This window comes from Alexandromys fortis, unplaced genomic scaffold (genome assembly GCF_014885135.2).
Source record: "Alexandromys fortis isolate MF-2015 unplaced genomic scaffold, M_Fortis_MF-2015_v1.1 scaffold_117, whole genome shotgun sequence".
NCBI lineage: Eukaryota > Metazoa > Chordata > Mammalia > Rodentia > Cricetidae > Alexandromys > Alexandromys fortis.
In genome coordinates, this window is record NW_026068015.1 from 4,387,611 (window position 1) to 4,399,797 (window position 12,187).

A 12,187-nucleotide genomic window follows, 5' to 3' on the forward strand; every position below is an offset into this window, starting at 1 on the left:
TATTTAAAGAACAATCATAGCAGAGAGCCACACCAATTTTAAACAGTTTGACCCTGATATCACATCGGAAAAATAACATGCACAACCTGAACATGATAGGACAGGAATTATATCACAGAGACTAAGTCAGGAAGATAACTACAAACTCAAGGTTAACTTCATAACCATCCCCGGCTTCATAGTGAGACACTGGCTCTAGAAACACACACACATACACACACACACACACACACACACACACACACACACACACACACGGGCAGGATGCGTGTCCCAGAGAGAATAAACCCATTAAATAAAGGGAATCCTCAGAGAGATTTGGGGAGACTGCCAGTATATGGGATAGACAACAAGTTAGAAGCTAACTCGAGTTTTAAAAGATTGCAATTGTTCACATGGCATAAAAGAATGTTTATACCTTACTTGAAGTCCCCAGGGAATATGAACATGGTTCAAACTGCACTTGGGAATCAGGTGTGGGTCGGTGGGAAAGTCGTAGATTTGCATGTGTGTGGAGGTACGTGTGTCTGTGCACACAGCGACAGAGTAGAACAGTGAGTGTCTACTCTATCACTCTCTGCCTCACTCCTTGAAGACAGGACCTCTCACTGAAGGTGAAGTTGGTGTCCAGCAAACCCTGCCTCTCCTTCCCACAGTGCTGGAATCACAGGTTTGCATGGCTATGGCTATGCTGGGCTCTAGCATGAGTGTTGAGGATTCTGTTTGGTAAACAGGCTTTTTTTCCCTTTGGTTTGGTTTGGTTTGGTTTCTCAAAACAGGGTTTCTCTGTAGCTTAGACCAGGCTGGTTCCAAACTCACAGATTCACCTGCTTCTGCCTCCCGAATACTGGGATTAAAGGCGTGAGCCACCACTACCCAAATGTTGAAGATTCTGAATACAGGTCCTCATGCTTAAATAACAAGCACTCTTACCAACTGAGCCATCTGCCCAGTCCCGAAATTTAGTTAAGTTTTTAGAAATAAACCAATCATCTTTGTTCTCAATATTTCAATGTATTAAGCTTATGTACTAAACTTTAATCTTACTTCTTGTCGCCCTTTATATGGATTCCCAGGTGTATGCACAGAACCTCACAACTGTATGTGTAGTGCATGTATAACCACCAATAGATAGCTGTTGAAGACTGGAGGAAACACCAGGAGACTCACAACATGGCCACTGTACACAAACAGTAAGACCATTTTGCACGTTTATTTTTACTATCTCACTACAATATGATGCCAGAACTGCCTATATAGGAGTAAGGTAAGCAGAGGCTGGATTGTGGCTCAATGGTTAATAGAACTGGCTACTCTTTCAGAGGACCCAGGTTCAATTCCCAACACCCACATAGTTGCTCACAACCTCCTATACAATACTAGTAACAAGGGATCTGATGCCATTTTCTGCTCTCTGAGGATACCAGGCAAGCACATGCTGCACAAACATACATGCAGGGAAAAATTCAAACACATTAAATTAAGTTTTATGTTTAATAAATAATAAATAATGGAAGGAAGGAAGGGAGGAAGGAGGGATGAAGGGAAGAGGGAAGAGGGAGAGAGCACGGAGTAGGAATTCTTGCATGTTTTTGGTTGGGCAGAAAGAAAAGAGAATAGAAATGGCTTCTAGTTAAGAACAACTGGTAGACATCTCTTCTAATAAGATTCAGATTATAGGTGCTCTTGTACTTTAACCCTAGCTGTTAGTAACAGAGCCAAACAAATGGTTACTTTCCTCAGAATACAAAAGTAAACAGTAAATTCAAACTAAAGTAAAAGATCCCAGCCATAACAGAGAATTGTCAAGTCCCAGTTTGCTTGCCTCATCATTATGGTCATATGTCTGAATAAAATATTAAGGAATTTATGTCTATGTTTCTACTGAGTCCTTTTATCAGTTTGGCATATAAATAGCTCAATATTTTATATAACTATAACTGTTGATTTTAAAAAGAAACAGGTTTTTTATTTTATTATTTTTAGTTTTTACTTTGTTATTTATTTTGGTTTTTCTGAGACAGGGTCTCACTTTACAGTTCTAGCTGCCCTGGAATTTACCATGTAGACAAGGCTGTCCTCTACCTCTAGAGTACTGGACTCAAAGGTTCATGCCATCATGACCAATAAATGAAATAAACTCAAAGAGAGTGAAGGCAGTAAACTAGAAGCGAATAGACATCTCTCTCCATTTCAGCTTTCAGTCTCACCCCCTGAACTGAATCCTGTTGCAACAATTTGGAAAAGATTTACAAAATACCAGCACACAGACAGACACACAGATCCACTTATTCTGCCATACAAAAACATACTCTGAGTCAGCATCCCACCCTTAAAATATACAGGGTGAAAAACTTCAGTTGCCCTTAATAAAACTAAACTTCTTTCTTTGCAACGGTACAGTTATTGCTCGCTTGACTGTAATTTATTTAGCAGATCTCCACTGATGCATGTGCAAGTTGCTTCCCACTCTCACATTGCAACTTGCTGAAAACAACATCTGTGCATATATTTTTTTTCAGTGTTAGCTCCTGGCAGAGAAAATTGCAACACTGGCTTAGCTGAGACAAAGGCGTGTGCAAGTTAATTCTTTAAAGATATTACCAAGTCACTCCATGTGTAAGTTTGCCCCAATTGGTACTTCCATGAAGAGTGTGTAGAAATAAATCTTTTTGCACAACCTCACCTTGATGGACATGCTTTCCTCTCCAGTTCCGCCATCACACACCTTGGTCATGAGTCTGCTCATGCTCCCCTACCTACTGGAAACGTTTCCTTTACTGAATACTCGATATTTAAGTACTAAATATTTGAGGTGTGAACCCTGGGCAATAAGGTACAACTGGGCTTTTGTCGCCCTTTGTAATGAGCAGGATGACTGTAAACTAACTTCAGACTCTATGCTGGCTTGCTCAAATGGATTGGGTGACACACACACATACATGCAGTCATTAAAGACAATATTTTAGAAAATGGTTGCTGTTGGTTTTAATGATGCTCATTGATTTCCATTTTCATTCTTTTTTTTTTTTCTAAATACAGAATCAAGAACCATTTAGCACTTCCTCATGTCACTTAAAATAACTTCAAGGTATGTATCAGACCTTCGGTCAGTACTCCCCAAAACGCAAATTTTAAAACCTTAATAACAAAAGTTACCTAAAAGATTAGCAAGGTAAAGTAAATCTATCAGTGACTTCTTACCTGAAACCAAGCAACAGGCTCTCGTAAGCGGTCTACATAGAAACTGAAGTGGAGCACTCGCTGCAGCGGAGAAGGAATCTCTACTCTTTAGACACAAGCACTAAGTGGTGGCTCTATGAGGGAGAGTTTTCCCTCTGCGAAGCAGCTGCAGACACAGTGTGGTTGCACCCGCAGCAAAGCTCTGCTGTGATATATTAATTTACACCTACTGGGCCACTCAATTAGAAGCCAAAGGCCGCGCCTGGGCACATAATTTCCACTGTAACCTGATCAGATCTTGCACTTGCTAGTCAAAACTTTAAAGCACAGTGCCTGAGGATTTGCAGCACAACAAATGAAAGCCTGAGGATTTCCTTATAGTGTGGTTGGTTAGATGATCTATGAGGCCAGAATGTCTCCAGGAGACTGTGCTGGTCCCCAGACCTTGGTAACAGAGGTGGACAAATAACAGAACAGCTGTGAATTACTGAAATTAGGAATGTCACAAGTTAAATGCTTCCACATCAACTTTTTAAAGTATAGTTGACATCAGTTAATAAGACTTTACAGCTAACAGAACAACAATACAATTATTATTTCTATAAAACAGTATTTTGGTGCTGTATGCATTTTGTAGAAAGGAACGCTACTTGTCAGTATCAAAATTGCAAACAATGATGACTTCTTTATTAGCATTTGGGTAACTCTTAGTTGGAAAAATGTACTTGGAGAAATAATACTAGTGACTGGAGAGATGGCTCCAGGGTTGAAAGCATGCAATGCTCGTGCAAAGGACGGGAGTTCCATTTGCAGAACACCTGTAATTCCAGCTTGAGGTGATCCCCCCTCTTCTGTCCTCATTGGGTACACACACACACACACACACGTGGCACACACTCACTGGATACACCCACATGAATCCAAATAAACATAAAAGATAATGGTAGTATATCATTCACACTTCATGGCTGCCATGCTAAGTCCCAGAATTCACCATAACCAGCACACAATGATCACTAACTACAAAGAATAATTATATTCCAAACTTCTAGGAAAACTGAGGCAAGACATCACAAGTTCAAAGTCTGCCTGGGATAGAGAATGAATTCAAGGATAGTTTGAAGAACTTAGTAATACACTTTCTCAAAATAAAATAAACACAAAAGGGAGGGGGACTTGAAAATTTAATTCAATGCTTAGAGTTTTTGCCTGCCATTCATAGGGCCTGGATTTGAGCTTCAGTGTTGCTAAGATAGGAAGAAGGGAAGAGGGGGAGGGAAAAGGGAGAGAAGAAACTCATCCAACCATAGGAAAGTCAACTGATACATATCTCAGCATCCCAGCCATCTACCAGGAACTTCAACAATGGTTAAATGCAATTGAAACATGGCTATTTGGGGGGGGGGGGGTCAGAAAAAGACACAGATTCCATACTGACTTTCTGTTTGTCCCATTTTTCCTGGTTCTCTTTGTCTCTGAACACTTTCAGGTTATTTATCTATCCCACCTCTTTCTGTTGTGGGAACTTGTTTTATTTGGTGTGGTAGTAGTGGCCTAAGGGCCTAGAGCACTCACTTTTAACTTTCCACTTGCAGGATTCAAGCCACTATCATGTCACCAGAAGCCAGGGCTTCCACATTCCCTTCTGACATCTGTACTGTTTTCCTCCATGTCTATGTTCCCTACCAACATTGCTACGTCCTTACTAGTCAGTTACCTTTTCAAAGCTTTACACGGTACTAGCAGACTGTGTATTCTCCAGGCAGTGGGCAGTTGTGATGCCCCTCATTTCTAGGATCTCCTTCTTGTGTGGTATCATGTTCACACATCAAGGAGTACTGCCCATAGCTTTTCCTGGCCAGCAGATCTGTGAACAATTCTTTCAACGTGTACACCTTTAAAACAAAATGTTATGTCTCTATTGCATTTTTTAAAGATGTATTTTCTTTGTGGAGGCTATTTTTAATTTATTGTTTTATTTTATTTAAATATTTTCATAGAACATATTTTAATCAATTTCTCCCTCCCCCAATGCCTTCCAGATCCTCCCAGTCTCTCTCACTACTCCAACTTCATGCACTTTCTCTCGCTCTCTCTCTTGCTCTCTCTTTCTCTGTGAGTGTGTGTCCATCTCTGTCTCTGTCTCTCTATGTCTTTCTCTTACTCACACACACATACAGAGAGAGAGAGAGAGAGAGAGAGAGAGAGAGAATAAAAAGACTAGTAATACCACATATACCATGAGCAAGCCTGGTGCCCAGAGAGGCCAGAAGTGGGCAGCAAATTTCCCAGAACTGGGGGTTCCAGATGTTTGTGAACCACAGTGTGACTGCTGGGTTCAAAACCCAGGTCCTCTGAAAGAACAGCAAGTGTTCTTTTGTTGTTGTTTCTGCTGCTGCCACTGCTGTTACTCTCTGTGTGAGTGTGTGTGTGTGTGTGTGTGTGTGTGTGTGTGTGTGTGTGTGTGTGTTTTGACAGAGTCTCACTATGTAGCTCTGAATGATCTAAAACTCATTGAGTAGACCTGGGTAGCCTCAAGCTCAGAAAGACCCATCTGCCTTCTGTGTGTTAGTGTTAGAGGATTGCACCTCCAAATCAAGCAGCAAGTGCCTTTAACGAATGATTCCTCTCTCTAGCCACCATTCCAACCTACTTTCCTCAATTTTGGAGAGACATTTTTACTAAATATAGAAGTCTAATTCTGTTCTCTTTTTACCTTATTGATGCTAACTTGTCGCAGTCTTACATGCACTGGGTTTTGAAAAGAATAAGTCACCATTTTTGTTGTTGCTCTGACTGATTTTCAAGTTTTCTTGCTTTTGAGCAACTTGATTATGGTGTGCCTTAGTATTGTTTTCTTCATGCTTGTTATGACTATGGATTGTTGAGCTTCTTAGACTTGTCAAAGGATTTCCATAAAATGAAGAAAATCCAGTCACTGTTATTAGATGTTTTTTTATCTTCACACTTTCCTTCAAGGACTTAAATTACAAGGATGATTTTTCCTTTATGTGTGTTCATGTGTCATTTTAGACAGTTTCTTTGTCTCCAATTCACTATTTTCTTCGGCAGAGTTTAGTCTGCCATTATCTCTCACAGTGCACATTTTATTGCAAACCTTATAGTTTTCTTCTACAGAAATGTGAGGTCTTTCAGGACTGGTGAGAGGGCTGTAATGGCATTTGTCATCAAGTTTGATGGCCTGAGCTCAATCCCCTGAGCCCAGATGATGGGAAGAGAGCTGAATTTTGAAAGTTGGCTGACATCCAAATATGCTCACCCACACGCATACTTCCATCCTTACACTGAACAGTAAATAAACTTCCTTCTCTAGGGCCTAGCCCAGACCCATCCTATCTGCTACCACCCACAGGTCCTTGTTCACAGCATCCAACTTCTCCATCCACTCAGACATCCCACTTCCTTCTCCGGGGTCCCATCTAGTTAGTAACTCTAACCTTCCATCCATACCTGTTCTCCAACCCATCACATCTATCCCAGGTCCTACATCCAGTGCAGTGGCTTAGTCAGGCCTGCATTGCCTGGATCCCAACTCACCTCAAGGCTTCTGCCAGGATCCTCTGTACCTACCCTCTATCCAACAAGCCCCTCCCATGCTACCTCAAAACTTGCCACCCAACCAGATCTTCCCCCACACTCCAGACTTGGATGAGGAGACACGTCCTATACAGTTCTGTCCTCTCTGCCCATCTGACTTCATCCCACCCAAGCCATTTCCAAACTCTAAGCCCAATAAATCTCCACATCCTTTCTTCTTCCCCAAGCTCAGTTCAATCAATATTAGACTCAAGTTCAGTCAATATCAGACTCAGAACAAAATAACACACGCCCAGATCTTATGGGCATCGGACTAAGCTCCCAAAGTCCCAATGAGGAGCAGAAGGAGGGAGAACATAAGCATGGAAGTCAGGACCACGAGAGGTGCACCCATCCACTGAGACAGTGGGGCTGATCTATTGGGAGCTCACCAAGACCAGCTGGACTGTGACTGAAAAAGCATGGGATAAAACCGGACTCTCTGAACATGGCGGACAATGAGGGCTGATGAGAAGCCAAGGACAATGGCATGGGGTTTTGTTCCTATTTCATGTTCTGGCTTTGTGGGAGCCTAGCCAGTTTGGATGTTCACCTTCCTAGACCTGGATGGAGGGTAGAAGACCCTGGACTTTCCACAGGGCAGGGAACCCTGACTGCTCTTCCGACTGGAGAGGGAGGGGGAGAGGAGTGGGAGGAGGGGGAGGGAAATGGGAGGCTGGGAGGAAGCAGGAATTTTTTTTTCAATAAAAAAAGGAAAAGTCGGAATAAATGCTTCCTAATGACAAAAAAAAAATACCAACAATATGAAGTACCTAGTCAGTATCTTATCTCTGAAATCTTCCAGTCTTGTAGAATATTTGAAAAATATCTAGATGAATCCCAGGACACAGACATTAAAAGAGGAATCATAAACATCAAATAATTCAAGGAGCTTAAGGAAGATTCAAAAAACCAACTCAAAGAAATTTAGGAGCAAGAGCTTAAGGAGAACAAACAACTGAGTGGTGCCCAAGACAACACAACCATAAAACTGGTGGAAATGACAAAGACAGTCCAGAATTTGCAAACAGAATTCGGCAAGGACATGGAAACATTGAAGAGGACTCACGTTGAAATGAAGATGGAATTAAAAATGCCAATAACTTAACTAGAAAATTCAAAGGAAAGTATCACAAATAGAAAGAATTTAGCAGAAGATAGAACATCAGGACATAAGGTACAATAGAGGGTCTAGACCAAATAAGCAAGGAATAATAAAATTTTTAAAAATCAGGACAGGAATATTCAGGAAATGTGGAACACCAGGAAAAAAGATCAAACCTCCAAATTATAGGCACAGATGATCAACAAGAACCCAAAGTCACTTTCCTGGACTAGATCGTCAATAAGATGATAGGAAAACTTTCCTAAACTAAGGGGGAGAAAACACCTATATACATGCAAGAAGCACACTGAACATAAAATAGACAAGACCAGAAAAGAAAATCACCACAATATATCATACTTAAAACAAAGGAAGTGTATTTAAAGGTAGAGGAGAAAAAAATATAAAATCACATATAAAGGAAAACCCAACCAAATAATACGTGACTTGTCATAGGAATTTTGAAAGCCAGAAGAGCTAGGACAATGCATTCCAAACCCTAAAAGACTATGGTGACCAGCCTAGACTAATATATCCAGCAAAACTATCTGGTATAATTGAAGAAAAAATATCTCACAGTATAAGCAGCCTAAGAAATGGATAACTAAACCACACATTAGAAAACACAGGAAGCATTGTTTCTAGCTAAAGAATAAATGAGCATTGAAGAGAGACTGTGGAAAGGGATACAATGCCACCATTATTAAAACAAAAAGTACCACTGAGAGCACAAATGATAAAAGTCAACAGCATAATGACTTCAATTAATACATATATTCCAATAACAGCTGTAGAAGGAGCTGTGGGCTGCTTTCCCGGTGCCCCATCACCAGGCTAGTTTTCACCGAAAATAATAACACACAAACTGTATTCTTTTGCTGGCCCATTAGTTCCAGTCTCTTATTGGCTAACTCTCACATCTTGATTAACCCATTTCTACTAATGTGTGTAACACCACAAGGTGATGGCTTACCAAGAAGGATCTTAGCCTACATCCGTCTCAAGTCGGAGAATCATGGAGACTGCCTGAATCTGCTTCTTTCTCCCAGCATTCTGTTCCATCTACTCCACCTATCTAAGCTGCTGTCCTATCAAAGGCCAAGGCAGTTTCTTTATTATCCAATGAAAGTAACACATAGACAAATGACCCTCCTCCATCAAATAGCTTTAAATATCAATTGGCTGAATTATTTATTCAAAAGATACTAGCTAAATGTGTAAATTAAGAAACAAAATCCATTTATCTGTCATCAATAAGAAACTCATCTTAGCTTTAAAAACAGGCACCACATTAAAGTAAAAGGATAGAGAAAAGTTCTCCTATCAAATGGGACCAGAAGCAAGCAGGCATCACTATCCTAATAAACAAACTTCAAACTAGAACTAATCAGAAGAGACAAAGAAAAACACCTTAATAGCACAAGGAAGGTCTTCTAGATTAGTCTACATCCTAGGATACAAAAAAAACATTTTACAGATTCAAAAAAGTAGAAATCCCTGTATCTTATCTGACCATGATGCAATAAAACTTATAATTGACAGCAAACAAATCTCTAGTTTTAAAACTCATGGATATTAAACAACTCATTACTGAGTGATGATGGTAAGAGAAGAAATCAAAAAAGAAATTAAAAATTTCCTGAAACCAAATGAAAATGAAAGCACAACAAAATAAGGCCTCTGGTACACACTGAAAGCAGTCTTCTTGGAGAAATCTATAGCTCTAATTGCCTGCATTAAACAATCAGAAAGAATACAAATACATGGCCAAACGATACAATTTGAAAATTTGGGAAATCAAGAACAAACAAAATCTAAATCTAATTGAAGGCCAGAAATAATAAAAAAAAAATTAGATCACAAATCAATAGAATAGAAACAATGAAAACAATACAAAGAATTGATGAATGCAAGAGCTGCTTTTTGTGAGACGACAAACACAACTGAGAGACCCTTCACGCAACTAACCAAAAGTAAGAGAGGACCCAAATCATTAAGAGAGAAACTGCAACAAACACTGAAAAAATTCAGAATAGTATAAGGAAATACTTTTAAAACCTGTACTCCATTAAAATGAAAAACCTAAAAGAAATGGATAAATTCAGGCAAACCACCAAACTTAAGCAAAAATGTCAGCAAACTTGAGAGACTCGTAGCATATGAGATTGAAGTAGTGATAGAAATCCTTCCGGTTAAGACCAGTTCAAGGCCAGATGGATTCAAGGAGAATTTTACCAGCCTTTCAAAGCAAAGCTATCCGGTGGATTTACATAGCAAGTATGAGACAGTGTGAGATCTATGCAATGAGAATTTATTTATTTTGCTGTTCATTTACTAAAAAAAAAGAAGTGGGGGAAAGAACTTGTACCACAGCATATATGTGGAGACTCAAGGGCTACTTGAGGGAATCCACTCTCTCCCTCACCATGTGCATCCCAGGGATGAAACTCTGGTCATGAAGCTTGGCAGCAGATGCCTTTGTCTTTAACTCTGCAACTTACTATGTAAACTTTAATGTTTTTCTACTTTCTTTAATAGAAATATGTTCTGAGACTAGTTCTTACTTCTTTTAGAACACAAAGATGCTATTGTTTTAGAGCCAGGTGTGGTGACACACACCCTTCGTCCCAGCACTCAGGAGGCAGAAGCAGTTGGATCTCTAAGTCTGAGGCCAGCTTGGTTTACAAAGCGACTTCTAGGATTGCCAAGGCTACACAGGGAAACTCTGTCTCAAAAAAAAAAAAAAAAAAAAGTTATTACTTTGCAGAATTTGTGATTCTCGGCTTCAAGCCATAGAAAGTGACTCTGATTAACTTCAGCAGAAGCTTATCCACAAGATGATAGGCCTAAAGAGGCTGGAGTCAGGCTTTCAAATCAGGGAACAAGGCAGCTAGAGGCAGTGGCACACAACTGTCACTTTAGCACTGGGACCATGCATAAAGGAGGACCAGAGCTCAGAGTCTTCCTCAGCTATGTAAACATCTCTAGAGAAGACAGACCAACAAAAGACCCTGCCTCTAAGAAAGCAAACTCTGTTGCTGACAGCTTGCCTCACTGCATGCACCAGATGAGACCAGTGTTTCCCAAACACTGGCTCATTATCTCACTCAGGCCCAGACCAAGGATGCAAAACTTGGTGTGGCTATCTGAACCCTGGTGATGCTGTAGCCTTGATAATGGGACCAACGGGGAAAACACTGATTATGAACAGACCTGGAGAATTCCCAAAGTAAGAAAAGATGGTGCGAACCTAGGGCTGACACACCACCGCTACTGATGTGGAATATACCACTGCATAGAGTGCTTAGAGAGAACCTGTAATGCAGCGAATGCAGTGGGAATCAGGAGATGTGCCATGCTGGCTAATGATGTTGGGATTTCTGAGCTTGGAAAACAGTCTAAACCTGTGACAAATGTTCATATTGCTACAATTTCTGCAAAGGGAGATGGAAAAATGTAAACACCATTTCTGACGCAGTGAAAAAGTTTGGAAGGACCTGTGATATCACAATGAAAGATGGCAAAACACTGAATAATAACTTAGAAATTATTATTGCCGTCTTATCGAGTATGCCTTAGTCATGTTTTATAGCTGTGAAGAAACACTACGATCATGGCAACTCATAAAGGAAAGCATTTAACTGGGATTTGCTTAGAGTTTCAGAGACTGAGTCTATTATCATCACGGAAGGGAGCAGGGTGGCATGCAGACAGACATGGTGCTGAAGAAGTAGCTAAGCGTTCTACATCCAGATCCATAAGCAGCAGGATAAAAAAGATATTAGGGCTGGCGTGGGGTTCTAAAACCTTAAAGCCCACCTCCAGTGATACACTTCCTCCAGCAAGGCCACACCTACCCAACAAGGTCACACCTCTTATTCCTTCTCAAGTAGTGCAGCCCCCTGATGACTAAGTATCAAATGTATCAACCTATGGTGGTCATTCTTATTCAAACCACCACAGAAGACCTATTTCACATATTTATTAACATATTAAAAAGTCAAAAATATGAATCCTAAGATTCCGATCTTCAACTGAGTGGAAAGAAAATTTCTAGTGTTCTGTCCATTGTACCTTCTCTAGAAATTTCCAGTACTCACTGGAAGATCTTGGTCATAATCACTGAAGATACTGATGGGAAAGCACTAAGTACACTGATTTTATTTTATTTTATTTTTATTTTTTGTTTTTGGCTTTTATAAATTTTTTATTTTTATTTATTTATTTATTAAAGATTTCTGCCTCCTCCCTGCCACCGCCTCCCATTTCCCTCCCCCTCCCCCAATCAAGTCCCCCTCCCTC

At 40.2% G+C, this 12,187-nt stretch overlaps 1 pseudogene; it reads left to right on the forward strand.

Moving 5' to 3' along the window:
- Window positions 1-447: 447 nt before the first annotated feature.
- LOC126513775 (60 kDa heat shock protein, mitochondrial-like) overlaps window positions 448-12,187 on the forward strand; it is a 12,827-nt pseudogene continuing 1,087 nt past the window's right edge.